The sequence below is a fragment of the Vanessa cardui genome, chromosome 12, assembly GCF_905220365.1.
Source record: "Vanessa cardui chromosome 12, ilVanCard2.1, whole genome shotgun sequence".
Taxonomy (NCBI): Eukaryota; Metazoa; Arthropoda; class Insecta; order Lepidoptera; family Nymphalidae; genus Vanessa; species Vanessa cardui.
Window position 1 is genome coordinate 7,784,547 of NC_061134.1, and position 24,418 is coordinate 7,808,964.

Genomic DNA, 24,418 nt, shown 5'->3' on the forward strand with positions numbered 1-24,418 from the left:
ATAAGAAAAAGGGATAACTAGATATTTTACTTACGCAAAATTTATTACTACGTAATTATGATGTATTATAACGTATTAATACGTAAAACGATTAAAGGCAAACGTTCCAATTAGGACGTTTTCTAGTCTTCACTTTTTGCGCGTTAATGACATATCTGTTTACTAGAACATCATTGCATCGCACTAACAATAGAAGATTCAATAATGTTATATTTCAACTTTTGTTGACAATTTTCATCCCTAAATTGTTTGATGACCATTAATATCAATAAACTAGAAGTTTAAATGAATCCACTATCAGAACTTACACATATATTTATTAATGAATTTCAAATCGTTTCGGCTTTTCAAATAAGGTTTATTGAATACGAGCTACAAATTCATTGTATGCGATACTTTTCCGATCATCAATTAAACTGTCAGCTTGTAAAGAAAATCAATGTATGGCTTTTATCGAGCCGGGCCATCAAGTGTCCCAAAGCTGAATAATTAACAAAGGCCTGCATGTTTGAGCTTCTGCACGGACAAAACTTCAGTAACTTTATGTTAGTACGAAACAAATTTACGAGTGCTATTTTTTACATGTTTTAATATTTCATTTATCCGACAGTACGTATCTATGTGTGTGTGTGTTTGTGTTTTTCATTGGATCAGTGACAATGAAACAACGAAACAGTATGATGTTTTTTACAATACAAGTAGTGTACTGACTAATTTCGAGCTAAAAAGCAATATGCCTGACAGTTAACATGTTCAATCTGGTTAGCTCGATGTACTAAAAATTAGTTTTGAAATGTACTAATAATAATACTCGTACACCTATTTTTATTATTCATACAATACAAATATAAACTACAAAATAATTAGAATTTTTGATTTTCAGACAAAAACATACGCTGGCTCTCTATTTCTACGTCTCGAAACGTTTATGATAAAATATTTCAGTCCTTTTCATGTAACAGGGACTCAAATAATATTTTATCTCCTCCTCTTCTAAGATATGTTTTTATGTTTGTTTAATTTATATGTATAAATTATATGGAGTCTTATCTATATACAGGAACATTGCACAGAGCTTTACGTAACATAAACTAGGTAAATGCTAACTCTGGAGCAGCAGCTTGGTGTAGGTTTTTCAGAATTAAGGAAGCAGTTTTATGGAACTCTCTATAAATACTTTATAGTACTTGTAACGTTATATAAAATACAGGACAGTAAGTAGTACTTGTAACGTTATATAAAAAACAGCGAAATTTATGCTTATAATGAAAGAGGGTTCTGTATAATAAAGTTTGTCTTAACATCTTTGACGTAAATAACTTTTTTTACGATATAGGTAAGCGGGTGAGAAAATGGGCCACCTGCAAGTAAGTGGTCACCACTGCCCATAGACAATGAATTACCAAAGCACCACCAACTTAGGAACTAAGATGTTTAGTTTCTTGTACCTTTAATTACACTGGTACATCCACTACGATTCTACTTGGCGGTAGAATTTCTGATGATCTTATTCTTATTATATTGTATTATTTATATAACATTATTTAATTTTTCGACGCGAAATTTATTTTGCTCCAAATAACACATGTTTCTTGGTTGTAGTTTGTGTACTTTGTGTTGGTATCTGGGTGATACCAAAGCAAAAATATTGATACATAGATAATAAAATATAATAAGAATAAGAAAATATAGTTTAAATTTGGAATAACTAAAACGTAATAAAAATAATATGACTACAGAAAAGGGAAATCAAAAACCGTCCAACATTATGTAAAAAATAATTTTACGTCGACACTAAAAATGTAACGAAATAAAAAAAATATGGTAATCAGTAAGATTTGGGGCTTTCGAAAGTCTTTTAAATCCGTAATCCTAAGAGAAACGGTTGGATAATATGCGTAGGTATATGAAAAAAGAAGCTATTTTCTTAAACACTGTACTTATACTTAAACACCACGGATTTATAACTGAAAATGACGTAACGTACTTATAAATATATATTTCAGAATTATACTCTAATTAATTAAATATAAAACTTTTGTGTTACTCTATAATATTACTATTTACTTCCAATTTTTACTGTTTATCATAAAGTTTTCTTTTTAAATACCTTAAGTCACAATATTTAATAATTTTTTACCAATAATAAGATTATTGGCACAATAGAAATAATATGGCGATCTTGTTGTCAGGGCATTGACCTTTGATGATTTTCGTTGTCTGATTCCATATTACTAAATTAAATATTTATATATTGTATATAAAAAGGAGAGGAACAATATTTTAATTTTATTCTTGCAATAATGACCAAGGTGTGATTTAGTTGAAATATTTTATAAAGGAAATTTAAAATTATATTATAAAAAATATAAAAGACTTTTAAATTTTCATATAATAATAAATTCTTTTATTTTAACGTTATCATTTTCAAAGTAACACAGAATTTCATTTTATTTTAAAAGAGCTTTATACTGTCAACGTCTACCGTAAAAGCATATTTTTATGTCTAACACTCTCTAACATTTCTTGTTTAATGTACAAAGAACTTAGGAAATGTATACGAACAAACCTAGCGATCTCCTGTACAATTCTAGTAAAAATTAAATATTATCGTATCGATATCAAGGATATTATGATTTGGAACAAATATACAGACGGTGAAAGTATAGTGATAAGAACTAGTGAATCTTAAGCAAAGGTTACAGGTTTCAACCCTGTCAAACTCTATGAGTTTCCATATACTTTATAGCAAGGTAAGCCTGTAAATGTCCTACAACTGGCTGGCTGGGCTGTTGCCTACCTTGCTGTGGCTTACCTTGTTTCCTTTTTTGCGCAAATACGTGGCAGATTTTCATCCGCTACGTGCAGGTCTCCTCACTGTGTTTTCCTTTACAAACCAGCATAAAATAAATTATTACAGCAATTAAATATGAGACGATGGATCAGTAATAAGAAAAAGTGAATCATAACATGTGATTCCGAATTCGAACTCGGACAAGTACCCCTGAATTTTTACCAAAACCTATTATGGATGAAATTCTGCCGCCTTTAGACACATATTTATCCGCATTAGAGCAGGATGGTAGAATCGTCTCCAAACATTCTACTTAAGAACAATGGAGGACAAACTTTTGGAGTGACATATGCAGTGCCTGTTACTTTAACTTTTGACTTTATATGAATGAATACAAATAATAAACGCGCAAATCTTATGCTACCAATATAAAAACCAAAATTATAGAATAGATCACTGAAGAATCAATGAAATCAGCATTTTACACAAAATTAAATACTTTCATTTGGTGTGAGGGCTTTGTGGTTGCCTTTTGTGGGTCGATTATAAGATTAGTGATTGTGCACTTATCTTATAATCTACCGCCAAACAATAGTTAGTATTGCTGTATTGCTTGAATATGAGTAAGCCAGTGTTACTACGGGCACACAAGACAACAGTTTAGTTTCCAAAGTTGTTGCATTGTTGATGTAAATAATAGTGAATATTTCTTTCAGTGCCAATATCTAGTTAGTGATGGTTAAAATGTGGATCATGTACTCGAAAGGTTTTTTTAAAGCCAAGTGGTAGAGTTGGCATCCCAAACTAATACCTATAGTAAAAATATTCTTAATATATGTGTGTAAAAATATATTGGAATTAAATAAATATTTTATACAGTTAAAACCTTAAAGAAGGCTCTGACTTCGGCGTCTTATACCATAAGTTGGCACATTTGTCAGTCCGCTCTTCATTTTTTGATACTGAATATAACATTAAGATTTTTCTGTATGAAAAATAAACTAACAGTATTCTACACCAAGAGTTAACGATTTAATTTATTCATTTTATTTAAACACACAAAGATTAGCCGTGAGATTATGCAGAAAAATGCAAATTTGTAAATACGTTTGAATTTGAAATCATGACAAAATCCACCTATGAATTTTGATCGATTTTAAAATCCCGTATTAATAAAAAAAATGGCGTATTAGGTAGGCTTGAAAGTTTGTGTATGATAATATGTATAATTTTTAATGTTGATTAAACTACGATACTTGAAAAGAAGAAGCACTTACAAACAACAACACTTAGCATTTTTGTTTTCCAATTGGAAAGGTGAATAAGGTAACTCACTCAATCACTCAACAGATAAAAATATATTTCATATTAGTTCCCAAGATTTGTGGCGTACTGATGATGTAAGGAATGGTTAATATTTCTTACACGCCGTAAAACCATGTCTATTGTCAGCGGTTACCACTTACAATCAGGTGCCTCATTAGTCCATCCACTTATTTATATTACATATAATCTTAGGTATGACTTTATGACAACGGTTTAATTAACTTTTATAGTTAGTTTTAAAGTCAACAGCAAGAGTTTCTTGAGGTGATTGGTCACTCATGAGTAGACGTTACTCTGTGGTTACCATAAACCATAAAACATTAATAACAACATCAAATCTCTGTGATTGCAACAAAATGTACATATTGCAGCTGTGACTTTATATACAACGTCTACAGGACACAGTTCTAATTTTACATTTAAATTCAAACTATTGATTGATTGAGATTAAGTCTTGACGACAAATGGCATGACGCTCTCTTAATAATTTATCCACATGCCTCATCAATGTATTCTGTATACGCAATATTATAAGGTAAAAGTTATACTTTTAAGTTTTCATAAAAAATATTACATATTCTTAATGTAATATATATAACACATGTCATATTTTCAATGTAATATATCGATATAATAAAACGTATCGGAAAAGAAAAACAAACAGTCACAACTGAAGCTCCACAATGAAAGCAGAAATACGAAGATTAATATGCAGTTGTCATATAAAAAAATATACAAAAAGAATGACATGATGCATTCTCGTAAAAATAATTTTATTTCGTAACATATTACACTGCGGTGTCTCGGCGTATTTTTGAACATATCCGTAACAATAATGATGAATGATTCCTACTTGCTACCAACGATTATTCGTTCATATTTTCAGGCGAAACAAATGAAATATATCCAGTTTTAAAATGTATATACGCCAGGAAACTATTTATTTACATACGAATTCTTATATTAGGTCATTAACATGAATTTAATAACAAAAAAAAATAGTAGCTGTGCAAATCATGACCGCGCGGAATGGTGGCAAGTATACTAGCAGCCTTTTCCCTTTGAATCGCAACTGCGATCCTCTGGACAAAAAATTAACCAGCCCCTAGCACTGAAATACTGAATATTAAGTAAAACCTACCGATACATTCGTATATATGTATATACATATATAGGTAAAGTTCAAAAGTTGGCCAGACATAACAAAATACAATTTACATATACCCAAGATAGCAAAGATCTTAGTATATCATTTAATTTAATCAAATCACTAATTAAGTACCAATATCCACTAATTATCAAATACCTATAATAGCCTTATGAATTAAGCAATTATCATTTATCTTCTTCAACGAGTAATAAATTGTACAGAGACTAATTTGATTATTATGTCTTCATGGCCGATTTCAACCTCGGCGTTAAATCGGAAAAGACAGTCGCCAACTGCTCAGCTATAAATTATTGGATACACTCGTGTGTATGTAAATACAACCTTACCGAAATACTAAGGGAGGGGAAGATTTGTATGAAAATATTTATTGTAAGAAACTTTAAAATATTTATTAAGAGTCGAGATGGCCCAGTGGTTAGAACGCGTGCATCTTAACCGATGATTGTGGGTTCAAACCCCGGCAAGCACCGCTGATTCATGTGCTTAATTTGTCTTTATAATTCATCTCGTGCTCAGCGGTGAAGGAAAACATCGTGAGGAAACCTGCATGTGACAAATTTCATAGAAATTCTGCCACATGTGTATTCCACTAACCCGCATTGGAACAGCGTGGTGGAATATGTTCCAAACCTTCTCCTCAAAGGGAGGCCTTTAGCCCAGCAGTGGGAATTTACAGGCTGTTGTTGTTGTTAAAATATTTTACCAGTAGGAAGCCAGGAGCATAACAACGTATTGCTTTGTATTTGTATTAGTATTTATCCTATTTTTGACATAAAAAGGTTAACAGTTACACAACTATAAAATTTGAATTTATTATGATAAAGAAGAGTATTATTGAGTTGTATGTTTAGACCCTTCTAAAAATAAGTCCATAAAGTATATTCAGTGACTGTAACGCTATATCACACGCTCAATGAAGCATTAACCATTATAGTTGTAATAAGTAGATGTTAAGCACAAAGTTAACGAACACGTTTCCTTGAAATCTTTGATGTACTTTGATCAGTATTCAAATTTACGTGTGAATTCATACACTATATTTTACAGAAGCCTGATCACCTTCATACAAACTAGTATTGATTTTTGTATAAATGTTGTCGTCGCTTTCTACCTACAGATATAATACGTAATCTTATACAACCAAATTCTAAATTTCATTTCATTTGAATGTGACTGCGACTTTAATTACAGATATTGTCAAACTATCACAATATTCTTAGCCACATTATTGTGACTATTCCACATAACAGTGAATTATCAGAATCAAAATTGTATAACATCAATATAGGTAATCAACTTTATCAAAACAGACTTAGCTGTTTTAAACATGAAGCTGCAATTACAAAGCAATGCTACAAATATATAAAAAAGTTAAAAACTATGTACTCTTAGCTCCATAACCATGCAAAAAATCACGTTGTCCCGTTGTTCTTACGTAGTATAAAACAAAATCGCTTACCGCTGTCTGTCCCTATGTATGCTTATTTTACAAATTATGTGACGGAGCTTGATGCGGTTTTTTTTAAATGATAGAGTGATTTGAGAGGAATGTTTTGTACATAATACATGGACAATATAGTAAAGAAACAAGAAAAAGTCTGTAGTATATTTGGTATCAGCATTGCACCCGTGCGAAATAGTACTATATGAAACAAGAACAAGCACACAAACAATATAATATCCAATCCCTCGCATTATATTAAGTAGGTATAAAAAATATAAAATTGAATTAAACGATGAATTTCGCTAAAAATCAAATTTACAAAAACCTTCCGTTCATTGAAATTACACTTGTACAACACTAGAACTAAATTGGACTTGGAAAATGGCGATACAGTTTTTATATACACAGTCAGCAAATCGTTTTCAGTAAGCTCAGTTCATTTCATTTCCCAGAATAAGAAGGATTAAAATATAATAAAAGCGAGTCAAATACAAAGTTGTATTAAAATCCATACAAAGTTTCACGTCGAATTAAGGATGATTTTAAATAAATTGTTTATTTTAAAAAGTAAGACCGTGGAAATGTTCCCTTGATGGGCTAATATCTCTTGAAGTCTTGAAAAGAAGTTTTAAAACTTATCAAGCTTTTTTGACGACCTCCATGGTCGAGTGGTGTGTACACCGGTTTTAATGGGTACGCACGCCACTCTGAGGTCCCGGGTTCGATTCCCGGCTGAGTCGATGTAGATTACCATTAGTTTTCTATCTTGTCTTGGGTCTGGGTGTTTGTGGTACCGTCGTTACTTCTGATTTCCATAACACAAGTGCTATAGCTACTTACATTGGGATCAAAGTAATGTATGTGATATTGTCTCATATTTATTATTATTAATTATATATTTGTTCATGTTATATGGGGCATACGAGCAGGAGGTTCACCTGATGGGAAGTGATTACCACCGCCCGTGGACATCTGCAACACCGGGGGGTTTGCAGGTGCGTTGCCGAAATGAGCTGAAAAAAGCTGCTCCTATGTGAATTATTTTTTATTAGAAAATAAGTGGTTTTGTAATTTTACTTTTTGGCATATTTATTCTAGACTACTGCGAATAGAATTAGCACCGAGCTAATAACGCATTTGTAAAAATACTGAATTTGATCAATTACATTTATTTACATTAATAATGTAATATATTTCAATGATTTTTAGCCCTGTTTGAGTATTATATTTTTCATTTATTCGCTGTGTTAATCACAAATTTATACACAAATTATTTATCTGCATCAAAATTCTACGTAATCAAAATCAAAACATTATTTCTTCATTTATGGGCATAAAAGTACTTGGGTATAATGTAAAGCAACCACCGGTTCGGAAAGTAGAATCTACCGAGAAGAACCGGCACAGTACTCTTTTCTACCATTTTAATTAAAGAGCATGTTAGCAAAAAGCAATATATTCTTCGGTACATATTATTTTCATTAAAAAATATTGCTTATTTATTTGACACTCTCAACCCACCGAGTTTTATGCGAAGTAAGATTCGGAACACATTATGAAGTTACAGTATAATCATACCAAAATCGATATACACCGTTAATATTAGTATATTTTATAACCGAACAGCTTACTTTACATGCTACAAAGGCTTACAGTGAACGGCGAACTATTTGACAAAATAATCAATGCAATGTTTGATAGATGAAAGCAGAGCGCACGTAGCAGCTTCGTTATCTCGTTCAGGCCTCACTGCCGTAGCATAGCATAGCATCCTAACCTAACTTTAAACTAGGACTTTGGAATATGTGTCGGGATTTCTAATACCGCTAGTCTTGTACGTGTTATCTCGAATCTTACGTTATATTCAGAAATGTTTTAGTATTTTATCGAAACTTTATACATTATTTTATACATCGATGTTTATTTTTGAATACCTGTATTAGTCTATACATATAATAGAATTGGAGTGTCTGTTTTTAATATTCAAATAGTCCGTTTTTACTCAACGCCTATGTATGTATGTACGGTACATATACCAAAATAAAATGTTTTAAAATTTTTGTCTGTCTGTCTGTGCGTATGTTTGTTCCGACTAATCTCTTGAACGACTGTACAGATTTTGACGGGACTTTCACTGACAGATCACTAATATAATAAGGAGTAACTTAGGCTACAATTTTTTTTTTGATAAGTTAAATCGAGTACAATGCCGCGGACACAGCTTGTTGTAAAAAAATCTGAGTCGAGTGACGGTAACAGTTTGTTTTTTGTTCTTCAAGATCTTTACTAAAGATAATAAATGCGATTGAGACAGCTGTCATGACATTCTATTATAATATTGATTATACATTTATCTTTCAATTTATTCTATTCAAATATTCTAATACCAAGTAATATTTATCTTGAAATTATTAGAATTAAATTTCTTGCTTCTAAAAACACAAGTCCATTATACTAATATATGTAAAATAGATTCTTAGTTACATATTTGTTTAAGATCGTTAGTCTTAAGCTTACCATGTGAAATTTCTTATTTTTAATATTTTCAATAAACATTAAATTATACAAGCTAGCCTTCTTACCACCATTCCACGCGGTCAAGATTTTTATAGTAACTAGTTTTAGTTCATATTTGTATATATTTCAGCATTTAATGTTATTAATTCTTATGTTAATAAAATATATAACTATACATGATGATATTATTACATGATATCATATTTTGTGTGTAAATAAGTGGAAAATTTTGAATAAATGACACCTCCGAGCGCTTGTTACTGCACGCCCGTCGCCGTCAATAACCCGATGTATTCAGTGCAGCACCTGCTCACTCAACTTGCTAACTTTGGATCACAAGTTTGCTTAAAGTATTACCAATTTTGAAGCGAACGCCAACTCTCCAACATTATATTTGCGAATCTGATGATAACCCCCGAAAACTTTCCACCTTGTTATTTTCACTTCAAAAAAATTATATTTCTCACACTTGGATCTTAGGAAAGAAATTGGGACTCAGCGCTGAAGTTAACTCGCGCCTCGATGTTACTCTTACTTTGATATCGGATAGTATTCCAAAGAGGATTCCAATAACTGGATCGACTCGAAACGTTCTCGATATTCATTTCATTTAAAAATATCATGTCGCGTTTCAGCTAACTAATTTTATATAAAAAAAAAAACATCGATAAAATATTCAATACAATGAGTATTTAAAAACCGCATTGCAAAAGCAATAACGATGACCGACGAAATGAGTTGCAAATTATTGCAAAGGCTGTATACAGTCAAATCCCTATTTCGCCGCCCAATTTAAAATAACAAGCCGTTCAGAATGTATATATAGACATAATATTGTAACTGGTTCGTGTCACCGGCTTTGGCGAGCTAATCGCAGTGGGGACGGTTGATTGCATGCACCGGCTTTACCTTTTTTGCGTCGCGCCGGCATAACTGGCTTCATTGTGCAAGCAACCAGAGCTACGCAGATTATTGAGCCAATTTATTTCAGCTGAATGCTCTTTTAATCTTCATAATACTGATCACTTAGAATGAATGAAAAGTCAGCAATGTTTCACTGCAATTTTTTTCAAGTGACTCGTTTCAATTGGTTCGTAATAAAAACTCGAATAAATTTAATATCGTAAATTGAATATATTCATTTGTTTATTTTATATCTCTCGTTAGTCATTGATATTAAGTAGATGAGTGTTCGTTGGCATAATTGTCGTTTTAATTTTTCTTAAATCGCTTTTATTTAGACGACATCCATGTGTGGTGCACTTTTAAATTAACGTATTAAAGTTAATCTCATGGAACGATGATCGAAAAATGCTTAAAATAAAACGGGATTTAAAAAAAGGCGTTCGAGCAGGCCGTCGTCGGCGTCGATAAATCATGGGAGTAACGCCCCCCGGGTACTGTCGGTGAGGACGGCGTAACGTGCAAAAACATCCTAAATCTGTCTGGACCCACCCTTGTAATCGCTAGATAATGGGCTCAAATTGAAAAATCATCCCCGTTATATGTAGGGTATGGAATGGAGCCACATCGCAATTTATCATGTTTTAACTCTGTGTATGATGGGATCAATATTATTAATTAAGCAATCAACGTTTAGTTGAGAATTTTAGCTTAGATCCAAAACACACTCATCAACACATCATGGAATAAACTAACTATTTCTTAAATATAATTTTAAGTATCTATATATTTTGGTAATAATCTCAACTTTTTCGATCGTAGCAACACTTGAAATCAACAGAAGTTGAGGCATTGTTTGATCAAAGTTGACGGTATATACATATATAATTTTAAACTCGTTGTTATAACTGCTTAATCTGTACATATAAATGGTCTTGTACTTCACTCAAGCCTAATTCAAATATGGATAACAATAGCACTTATAAAAAATTTTAAACAAATATTAAATTACTTTTGTATCGATACATACAAAATCACTTTATAGCAATGAATAAAAAATAAATGAATATTAATAAAATCTCTAAGAAGCATGTTGCCGATCGTATACCTAATACAGTTGAGAATTTATTTTGCAACAATTTTTATGCATAGTAAAGTTTAAGATGTTGCGCTCTGTAAAATGTTAGCTTTGTTCGTTTTAATACCCGAAATGAAACAAAACTACGTTGTAAACTCAGCTGTAAAGATTTTTATAGTAGTTTAACTCAATCATTAGGAAGTATCCTATTAAACGGGGACAATCAGACATTGTTGATGAACGAATGTACAATTACCTGATAATTTCACAAGTTCATTTTTCATTCAGTGGGTATTTTTTCATAAGCAAACTAACTTATTCATTCGATGATTTATTAGGATTCTGGTGGTGCTTACCATATGAGACCTCTTCTCCCAATGTGGGTTGCTTACACATTGTATTTGGCCATTTGCATGCATGCCATTACATTGGCAGAATTTCGTTAATATTAGACACACGCAGGTTTTGCTTTTTATACAATTGCAACTCGAATTGGTCCGGAATTTTATGTTTTCAATAACTAAAATAATATACAAACAAATATAAACAAATAATGTGCGATAAGTGTGGATATTGCCTAACAGACAAGATACTCATGAAATCAATGCTATCATTGGCAATTACTGGCAATTGGGATATGATTAGGGCCAATTACAATATTATCTTTTATTAGGTAAGATTTGCAATTTTCAGTGTCCTTGAAAATAAAATAAATAATATCTTCAATTATATTGTAACAAGTGAATACTTTTGTTTCTTTTTACCAACTATATCAATTGTTTTCAAAGTTTAATTGACTTTGCAATCTCGAGCGCATTGATCTCCTTTGTGTGTTCCTCTTCCTACGTGAGTGAATCTCAGTCTATTTGCCACATTCGAAATCTATCAAAGGCAAAAATAACATTGCGTTTACATGACTAAGTAAAAGTTACAACATGTAAATGGCCCACTGTTTCCCAAACATGTGAGGTTAGGTTAGAGGTGGTAAGAGGTGTGCCTCTTGAGGAAATGTCTATACAAACACGATACGTCAATACAGATATATAATGACGTATATACGGATACCAGAAACTAATCAAACACGTGCAGATTTCCTCACGACATCTTTCATCATCAATGCATATATACATATTTAAATACGCATTATTAATAATAAAATGTTTAATTATAAACAATTTAATGATTGAATAACAGTGCTGTTGAACCTCTACGCCTTACTATCTTATATGTTTAATGTGTCGCATAAAACTCTTATGATAAGATTGCATTCAGTGTTCTATTCAGAGTTTAAGTGAATTATTATATTGCGTTGCAATCAGTGAAACCGAAGACTTATTGACACATCAATGTCAGAAAAACTCTGAAATTATGATTCTAATTTTCTATTGCTGAACAAATAAATGATAAAAAAAACTAACTTCAAAATTGGAAACAGCTAGTGAAATACAAATAAAAATATATATATGAAACTACCACGCCAATCTTAATGAAACTTACACTGTCCCCTAAGTTGAAGCGTACATAGCCTAGATTAAAAATGTTCATCTCAATACAACTTTTACTGTTCGAGAATTTTTTGGACAAATATTCGAATATACATACGGAATCAAGCACACGTGTTTGGAAGCCTAAATGTAACATCATACAATAACAACAACAGCCTGGAAATTCCCACTGCTGGGCTAAAGGCCTCCTCTCCCTTTGAGGAGAAGGTTTGGAACATATTCCACCACGCTGTTCCAATGCGGGTTGGTGGAATACACATGTGGCAGAATTTCTATGAAATTTGTCACATGCAGGTTTCCTCACGATGTTTTCCTTCACCGCTGAGCACAAGATGAATTATAAAGACAAATTAAGCACATGAATCAGCGGTGCTTGCCTGGGTTCGAACCCGCAATCATCGGTTAAGATGCACGCGTTCTCACCAGTCAACTCAAAGTCCACTCAACATCATACTCAAATGTAATTCAATTCTAACAAGTTCATACATACGAGTACATGTCGAACTGATAACCTCCTTTTCCATTTCTTAAGAAATCGTTCAATAATTTTAATTATCTTTGCGTAATACTATATACAATCAAATTATATAACCTTCCTATGACCTATAGGATAATAAACATGCTCGACATTTCCTCACATTACTGAAAAACTATCATTATATTCAGGAAATGTCAGTTTATTAAAATATCAAATTATGGTATTTAAGATCCATTACCACCTTCTTGTCATCTATAAGCCAATGTTCATCAATCTTCTTTAGTAATACAGCCAAGTACTCTATTAAAACAATTTATTCAGATATAAAAGTAGTAAGAAACAACCTCATCTAGAGTAGAAGGTTCAATTGCGATTTGTCACTTTAGGCTTTTCGGAATAACGGAAAATAATCGTTGATAAAGCCTAATAATATTGAATATACTATAAAATAGGTCAGAACTATATTAGAAATATCTTATTAAATTTTTAATTCTCGACTTTTGCACCTAAATAACTATAATACTTTATTTTCATCTTTTAATTTAATTTAAAATCCTATATATTAATTATGATACAATACATAAAATGCTTAGATTTTTAAATTTTAACTCAATCAATTAGTAATTTCATCAGGACAAAAATAGCCACACAAAAAATTCCATGAAAACGCCTGAAACACACGTTGATAAAAATCATTGTTAATACTTTAATTAATGAATCTCTGAATTTAATTAAATAGCATTAATTCCTAGCTCGTCGGATATGTTTAGCGTAGCGTCTGCGTCCGTGTCTCGATCGAGCTCGCCGTAGCCCTCCGCTATCATCTGTCAAGCTTCGCGCAGACAGCGATCAAATTGAGGATTCGAAGCTTATTGCCGTTTGATAATGCCGCGCTTAACTCAACCTCCACACAAAAAGGGGTACCCACCTTTTATACTGTAGGGATATACGTAAATGACAATATATTTTTTGATATTTGTCATCGCTTTGTGATATTTTAACATTATATCAGTATGTTTCATTATTGTAATAGTCGATTTAACAAATTAATTTATACTGCTTCATTATAATAAGAATGAAATGTAGTATTTGAACTTGTTTCTGTTACAGTGCTGTGGTAACACAGAATATTTGGTGGTAATTATAGTTTCATACAGCTATATATATATATATATATATATATATATATATATATATATATATATATATATATATATATATATATTCTTTATTGCACTAAAAAGACATTACAGAAAATAATAAAATAGAAAAAACATGAGCAAAGGCGGACTTATCTCTAAAAGAGATCTAGAATATATATATATCAAAAAACTTAAAAGGATTAGGATCATATGATTATTTTGATACAATTCAATTATAATACGGAGTGGAAGATTCTTGTTTTAACCTTTATGATTTATATATATATATTTATATTAATATATATATATATATATATATATATATATATATATATATATATATATATATATATATATATATCAAAAAACTTAAAAGGATTAGGATCATATGATTATTTTGATACAATTCAATTATAATACGGAGTGGAAGATTCTTGTTTTAACCTTTATGATTTTGATTTCTTTGGTTACCTGTTAGGCAGATTTCATCACTGCCCTAAGATGGGAGAATAGTTAATGAGTGACAAACTAATCCAGACTGTTTTGCACAAAGCTCTACTACAGATAAATCTTAACACAAATCCAGACTAAAATCATTATCTATGGTTTTAACCTTATCGCTAACGGATTTTATTGATTGACTGACTGCAGACAAACATATCATGCAATATACAACATAGCAAATATAAACATGTTACGTAAATACATATGGATAATGCAAATCGTATGTTGTTTCATGACTAGGACAGTGGAACAATGTGAGCCGTGTTTGTAAGTCAGATTTAATTTGCATAAATAGTCGAATACACAAGGCCCAAAGTAAACCATTCTAAATTCGATGGTTGGAAAGTTGTATCTCAGCAAACATGGATATTCGGAGCGGCAAATGTGACCTGAATTAATATTTGACCGTTTGGACTTGGCTTCGCTGCACGCTTGGCGGAACAGTTAGTATGGACGTGGATGGATGACATTTATATTATATTATATTCTTAATATCGTAACATCATACCAGCATTTAATCTTACATGAGGACCGAAATGGAACACATTGGAATTCAATACACTTAATTTGTGTTTTTAATTTGCGTTTCATATTCTCTTTATCGATGGTGATAGAATAAATTGTGCAGACTGCATATGACAGACGAACTTTTCCCACACATGTCACTTACCCGTATGTATATAAATGGTGCGTGATCGATTAGAGTAAGTAATGTGAGGAGACATGCCCGGCATTTTTACCGAGTTACTTACGTTTACAGAAACGAATTCGATACTAAACAGTGAAACTATCGTAAAGTAATGTAATCGAATCTTCTTTGTGTAATATCGATACTTGCATCCTTAGTCTTTCGCCGCTGTTAGTTACTATCGCATCTCGAGAAAGTTTATTTATTACATTTCGTGATCAAATTTCATTCGGATTATCGTCAAGAGGACGTCGTGTCTTCGTTACAGTTTCCACTGACTATTTAGATGGTAATATTCCATAGACAAATTTAGCAAATTAGTATTCAGAGCCATCTTCGGCATATTTAATTTCGACCAAAATTTAATTTTCTAAAATAATATAATATTATTCATCTGCGGTAGAGAGAAATCGTTGATAATCTTGAGAGCTCTGTTTATTTGTGTCGGAGTTTCTAACGGACGGTTTTAAGCAATTCAGGGTTCTTAATTAATGTGTCCTACATTTACTCCTTTCATTATAGATAATTTTTACGCTTGTAAAATGTTTTTTTTTTACATTTATTAAAGTAAAAAGTAAAAAAAAACAACCCAATTAATTTTCATTTGGAAAATTATCTAAAATCTGTTTTTGGTCGATTAGTAAAACTTTATATTAAAAATGTATATTCTTTTTTTAAAAACAATGATAATATTATAATAACAGACGAGTTTTTTGAAACATTTAAAAAACAAAAAAATAACGCCCGTGTGACAAAATCAAGCAAGAGTATGTACAACAAACTAATTCTCATTTACCCGTTAAAAATTGCATGCTTAGTTTGTAAATAATGGTAGGGTTGTTCATCGAGCGAACGTAGCAACGGGCAGCATTAAATATTTCATTTTAGAGAAGTTTTTATTGCAGGCACCGAACGTGTCTGCGATAAACGGAGGAAACGTGACTAGAGAAGGCTCTGTCGATGGTAGAACACCTATCCCGAGATATAATATGCTAGACAGGATTACTCATGCAACATTTATATTAATACAAATTTTGTACACTTCTTGTATACACATTGGATTTATTGTTTGCAGTACCTATTTATTTACTTATAAACTTTACTTACTTGAATTTTATCAGTTGAAAGGTTAAAAAGTAAATTTCCTGCAACTCAATCAGGCGGCAAGATAAAAAATATTAGATAAATATAAAAATACAAACATGGTGCAGCCACTGATTCACGACCTTGACCTTTCAGGCTTATATAATTGACAATGTACCCATTGCCACCGGTGAGGAAAGTCCCGAGTAAAAGGAAAATACGAAGCCGATACTTAGACTAACTTGAGGTCATACAGTAAAAACCCTGTACGAATTCTCTCCACGGAAAAATTAAGTATTATTATGATTGGACAAATATATGTATATATATATGACTATTTCGTTATCATAATGGTAACTTTTATGGTAATTTTCAAACGTTGTCGAGGTTCATAAATATCAGTCTTTTTTTTTTCATTTCTATCATAGGAAGTTCATAAAGTTATTTTTAAGAAAAGGCCGACATACCTGTACGGTAAGCTGGACTGGGTTAGAGACGTGCAGCAAAAATGTACCCGTAGGAGAGAAGCAAATAAATTAGTGGTACCAGCTCACAGATCTGCTCAATATAAGGGAGGGTTTAAATACTCTGCCACCAAGATATGGAACGACTTACCCCCTCCTCTGCGTAATAGTACGTCCCAGGCGACTTGGAAAAAAAACTTGACGGTTTTATTTTTAAATAAACAAAAATCAGAGTAACAAACTCCAAATATAGTGTTAGTCATACTACCCCATAGACTTAGTATTAATCATATTCAATTTTAATGTCTTATGTCTAAGTCTGACTGTCTGTCTATCTTATCCCTAAGTTCCTAGTGATGTTTTTCTTTTTGTGTGATATGTTTCTTTTTTTAGTATAAGGGCTTTTTAGTTTTTAGTTTTTGTTCTTATAATTTCATTTATTTATTTTCGTGTGCGCGCATGTGTATATGTTTACGCAATAGTCAGGGGCCATCTGAAAATCAGTGCTGTGCATTAGCACAGCTTATACTGAGATGAACCCCTTGCTACCTACACTGTGTTCTTTAAATTGATTTTTTTTTTCCTGTATAATCTATGTAATGTATGTGTGTAGCAAAATAAATGGTTTAAATGGTTTAAATGGAATAGGTCGTAAATATGAAGAGTATTTATATGACTTTTCCAACACAACTGAAGGTTAATAATAATATACAAATGTCAGTGGCATATATGTATTATTATCCAGAATTAGTAAAGGGCGTTGACCATTTTCTATCATTTGGCATTGGCTTTATTCTGGCGAATTTCAGAATGTATATCCAACTTCGCTCACGTCCTCGAAACATATACGAAGAATTCTTGGTAGTAGGGCTTTTTGCAAGCCCATCTGGGTAGGTACCAATTCCTTAACATATAATTTACCGTCAATCAAAGCCCCATTTAACCAAACACAAGGGACCACATATGTCAGTCCCAAATATTGCAGGCGAATTGACGATGCATGATATCGTTAAAATTCCTTACGCCAATGTCATCCACTAAGTATTATAATAATTTCCATATCGCCTAGCGATGTTATTAACAAAAAAATCTTTTACTTCTTGCGACTTAAACTTGGCAATCAAATTAACTTTATTTGCAATATCTTATTTCAATTTAATCTTTGCTAGCGGTTTTAAGTTTTTATGCAGCTCTTTCGATACGATATAAAACTCAATATTTTATATTTTTTAAAGCTCTTTATGGACTGGGAATACCAACCGGCTTTCGTCAATATGGTTTAAAATTCAATATTTTCCTTGTGAAAAATTTAATAAGATTTCACAGATATATAATAATTAGAGCGTATGTAAGAAATAAAATCATTTATTTTTATTCAATTTCATGTATCTCAATAACAATATCAGTTACTGTTTCCAGTAAAAAAAATTTACATCCACGTTCGTTCGTGAATCGAGTCGTTCCATGTACGGGACCGAAACTTTGTCTAATACACTTTGAGTCGAGCATAATCCCTTAACTAACGCGATAATTGAGATTCCTTGTATATGACAATTATAATCTACGCACGATATACATATGCATTATTGATAAAACGTTCATCAGACAGGACTACATTTAGTAGTTTGGTAATTTGATCTGTAAACATAATTGTATGGTAAGAGGAATAATATTTATTATTAAAATTGAACTCTGTATAGACTGAAATTTAAATAAGTAAATATAATTCGTTTTAAGCCGATATACCCAGTACCTACTCCTAAAGTTGTGATCTTTATATAAATTATTATTTAAATGTTGAAAAAGAGTAACTACTGAATTTCTTATCGGTTCTTCTCGGTAGAATCTACTTTCCGATCTGGTGGTAGCTTCAATTAATTGTGAAATGACGATTCAAAAGTGCTTGTAAAAGCCTACTTGAAGATTAGATATAGGGTCGAGATGGCCCAGGAGAGTCGAGATGGCCCAGTGGTTGGAACGCGTGCATCTTAACCGATGATTGCGGGTTCTCAAACCCAGGCAAGCACCGCTGATTGTGCTTAAGTGCTTAATTTTTCTTTATAATTCATCTCGTGCTCAGCGGTGACGGAAAACATCGTGAGGAAACCTGCATGTGACAAATTTCATAGAAATTCTGCCACATGTGTATTTCACCAACCCACATTGGAACAGCGTGGTGGAATATGTTCTTTAGGCCTTTAGCCCAGCAGTGGGAATTTACAGGCTGTTGTTGTTTTGTTTTGTTGTGATTATCCTTTACAAATGTTTCGTGTGTGCATGATTTAGGTACTTAAGCTTGCAGCAATACTTAGTATCCCTGTTTAATGGGTGAGTAAGCAAGTTTATCTTCAAACGAAAGAGATATAACATCTTAATTTTTAAGAGTATGTGGGCAGATCGGTAACGTTATAAAAAATTATTAATATTTCTTAGAGTACTTATATATCGATGGGCAGTTGTAACCATATACCAATTTGTCAGTCCGTCCTATATGACATAAAAATGTACATTATTATTGGTTATTTCAATAAATCATACTTTACTACAAATTCATATATTATAAAACAAAAGTCGGTACGGTATGATTAAGTCATAAAATCGTTTTATGTTGCCTCTTATAACATAGTTCTTGATTTTACTGCTCACGCCGCTCGGAACAGGTTTACGATATGAAACTCAGGAAGTAAATAGCTCGGGTTTCGCATTACCCCCAATATTACAACTACATAAAATTATATATAAAAAACCACAGAGTAAATCACGATATTTATATGAAATTCATGTCTGACAAAATCGCCTGTTACCCTTTGGGTAGTGGTGTTGATTCACATCTGGATTACGATGTAGATTCTCAATAGAAATATTATATGTTATTAGGATATTTAGGTGATATCACGAAAAATAATCTTCATTGTAATTTTTCTTTAGAAAATTAAATTGTAGGTGGTTTAAAAAATAGTGATTGAAAGTACCTAATCTTCTTCCAGAGTTTCTTATCCAGAATACTATTCTAATATTTAAAAAAAAAATTAAATTAAGTATAATGTTTCTTAAAATTAATTTGGTTTAATTATTTACGGATATTATTGCACGTTAAATTGAATAAAAATATTGCTCAGTCTTTATTTTCAAAAATATAAGTTTTAATCCAGGCAACTTAATCATAATAATTAAATCGCTTATACTAAATCTAATTGTTTTATTTCAAAAGCGTTGATATCTATTACCCTCGAAAGGCACATTTTCCCTTTTTTCTGAATACTAAAAAAAACACCAAAATTTGTTGAAGCTTAAACACTGCACCGATACACCTCAAAATTGAGAAAGAAAAAACAAATGAATTAACACGAAATGCAACTAAAAACAGACTAGTTATGGTAAGTATTTATTAATCACTAAATACGTACATAATTAATATTTAACAGTGAAAATTATGTCGCAATAATGAGTACAACAATGTTTAAACTTACATTAGGTTATTCGCTGTGGGACTTAAACCGCTGTTATATGTCAACCAGCCGTATTTAGTGCATGAATAATCCTTATTTATTGTTATTATACATATATTATTGTGGTACACTTTGGACAAAATGCGTAACATATTAGTATGCTTTTGTAAATATGTAATTTAGTCGCTTAGTTTAACCCTTCTGCTTAGTTTTACTGACTCTCAACCTGTGATAGTTAGTATGAGAAAGAACTGGTGGTTAATTGTATGCTTTGTTGTATTGTACGAAGACTGAATGATTAAAAGTATGGCTGGCTTTACGTAAGACGCAATTTACTATTAAAAATGCCACCATGAAATTCCAATGATAACTATATTGTTATATTTTGATGATGATAGTGTAACTACAGACACAAGAGACATAGCATCTTAGTTCCCAAGATTGGTAGCGCATTGACGATGTAAGGAATAGTTGATATTTCTTACAGCGTCATTGTCTATGGGTGATGGTGACCACTTACCATCAGGTGGCCCATATGCTCGTCCGCCAACCTATTCCATAAAAAGGGAAATATTTTTATGATAACAAACACGCCGACCAATCTCAGTGGCCAAAATAAATAAAATAGCCAACAGCGCAGCATTTATAATATAATGTACCATTGTATGTGGAAACACAAGTGCTCCCTACGTTTGCACGCTGTCATAATTCAGTTAGACATAACCGGAAAGAATTCTGTTGCAGAAGGAACTGCTTCACGTGCTTTCCGAGGCACCGAAGAGTAAACACTTCCAAAATTTGGTATGCTGCTAATTGTTCCTCAATTAAATGCAATAATAGTTTTAGTGGAACACACGTGGTTTAAATATAGGATCTATTTTATAAGGTTCTGCCTCTATAAAATGAGACTAACCAATAAGTCTTTAATAATTTATCTATGTAGCTTGAATAAGTCCAACGAATTCTGACTTTCGATCACATCAATCTTTACTGTCAAAAATCTTCTGCAAAAATATTTATTTGATTTGATATGGCGTTCATTTTTTTTCAAAGAAGTTTAATAACTATATGAGCTTAGGACTTTTAAGTAGCTGTAATTATGAGACTTTTATGACGTGCATCTTTACCGATGATTCAAAGATCAAACCCGAGAAGAGCAGCATTCAAATCATGTTAATTTGTATTTCAAATTCATCTCTTGTTCGACATTGGATAAAAATACCATGTGGAATAATGCTCCAGGCAGATAATCTACAGTGAATATATAAGTCAGAATGGTGGAGTAAGCTCCTAACCTTCTCCTTAAAGGGGAGACAAGTCGTATTCCCTGGAGAGTTTTTTTATAAAATAAAATATAAATTATTTATAAATTTAAATGTGAATTTCAACAATATAGAACAACTCAATTACAATTTATCAAAAACAATTAACAAAATACTCTTTTATAAAATATATGTACTTGCTTTTTAAAACAACACACTAAAAACACAAGCATTACTACATGTTGCAAACATTTTTGACATTAAATATATTGCCCAACTAATCATTGCGCGGAAATAATTTTCCAGTTCAATTTCAGAAGCGTCATTTTATAGAAATTCGTTCCTGATACAAATGCTTGTGAGTAGTAAATAGTATTTTATGGGTGTGTTCTCAATTCACACAAGTCGCACATCAAATAATTTTAATTCGTGAGTCTAGTAACTAATAAAAACTTTGAAATCAAAATACGAGCCAAACTAATTACAGATTAAAGAATAAGAAAAAATATAATATTTGATTTATTAATAATAAATAATTAGTGTGCTCTGAAAGCCTTAGCCTCGGTTTCTGAACTATAACTGTGGACATGATGGATGGGAGTCCAAACAATCTTATTTAAAAAAAAATCGAGGAATTTGAAGGGATTAATAATCATATTGGTTCCACTGTTAGTCTTAAAGGAATTCCAGGAGTGTGCCCCAAGGATAAGAATAGATCATGCAATTTTTTAACCGACTTTAAAAAAAGGGATAAATTTGACATGTATGTATAAATGTTATTATAATAATTAGTATTTAATATTTAATGGAAATATAGTAATATAATATCTTATATTCGTATATACATATGTTTGTCCTCGAATTTCTCGAAAAGTAAAAGTCGTATTGAGGTGATCACTTTCAATTTAAGTAAGGTACATTTCAAGTTAAAGATCAGTGTAAGTTTAATTAATTTTAATGAAACTTACTAGTAGTCTCGTAGATATTATTTTTTTCTTTTTACTTCACGAGTTGTTTCTTTTGAAATCGTTTTATTTTATAGTAAAATTTATTATTAATATTTCGCTAAGTGACCAGTAAACCATTGCGTTATTGGGCTTCATTATGATAGAGAGTGTAATATGAAATTAATCTCACTCACTCTATACCATATCCTGCGTTTTCGCTAGTGTAATTTTAGTAGTTCGGGATGGCCAAATAAAATTATGTTTTACAATGATGCTCCAATCTCTCTATCTTTTGTTACAATGCCACGCTAATGTCCAGTTGTTTTCTAATGACAGCTCAATCATTTTTAAAACGAGAAATAGTATTACATGCCAGTATTGCCACATAAAATAATATTAATTACTGATCAATTAATTGCAATAATAATTGTATATAATAAAGTAAATGCTAATAGCCCTGCTATATTTATAATATGCAACAACGATGAGATACAATCAATAATACAGAACCAAATGACAACACCGTATCGGAGGCTAGGGTTAGAGAGTAATCTCTAACACTAGTTTTCGGTAAGAAAGACAGCTTGAGTGAAAATTAGAATGTTTTGTACAGGCCATGGCCAAGTTTATAATTTAAATAAATTATGCTTTATTTATAAGAGCTTAGATGGCCCAGTGGTTAGAACGCGTGCATCTTAATCAATGGTTGCTTGTTCAAATCCACGGAAGCACCACTATATATATGTGCTTAATTTGTGCTTATAATTCATCTCGTGCTCGGCGGTGAAGGAAAACATAGTGAGGAAACCTGCGTATGTCTAATTTCATCGAAATTCTACCACATGTGCATTCTACCAACCCTCATTGGAACAGTGTGGTGGAATATGCTCCTACCGTCTCTTCAAAGGGAGAGGAGGCCTTAGCCCAGCAATGGTAAATTTACAGGCTGGTTGGTGGTTTCACATGTGGCAGAATTTCGTTGAAATTAGACTACGATGTTTTGCATCACTGTCGATACGAGATGATTTATAAACACAAATTAATTACATAAAAATTCAGTTGTAAGCCCTACCTGACTGTGTTTGAACCCGCAATCAACAGTTAATGGGCCATCTCAGCTCTCCCAAATGTAAAGTTTAAAGGATACTTAATAATCTATCAATATGTTGTTATTGCTTACGTAAATGCTAAACGGAAATCCCGACCAGACAGTGAAACGGTGAATTTGAATCGCTTGAATAATTCACTATTAAAATTTTCCTTATTCGATATTTCAACTTTATTTACAATGTTTACATTTAACATACATTACACGTAATGTATACGAACAAAAATAAAAGCAAGCAGTATTCATATTTAGGTATATGTTATGCCAAAGTCAAAGTTTGAAATCGGTCAGAAGTTGTTTTATACCGATTTTCATGCTATCGATTACAAAATTGAAGAGCAATTATTCGGACTTGTATTCAAGTAGTTTATGGACCTAAAATTTTGAATTTTTCTCTTGATAGAACTGAAGACAATTCTACTATTATGTTATGATTGTAATATATTACCGATTCTATTCCAATGGAAGTTTGATATTTCCTTACAAAAATAAAACTCAGCATAATTATAATCAAGTGAAATCTTACTTATTTAATTCGATTATGATCATAGTTAC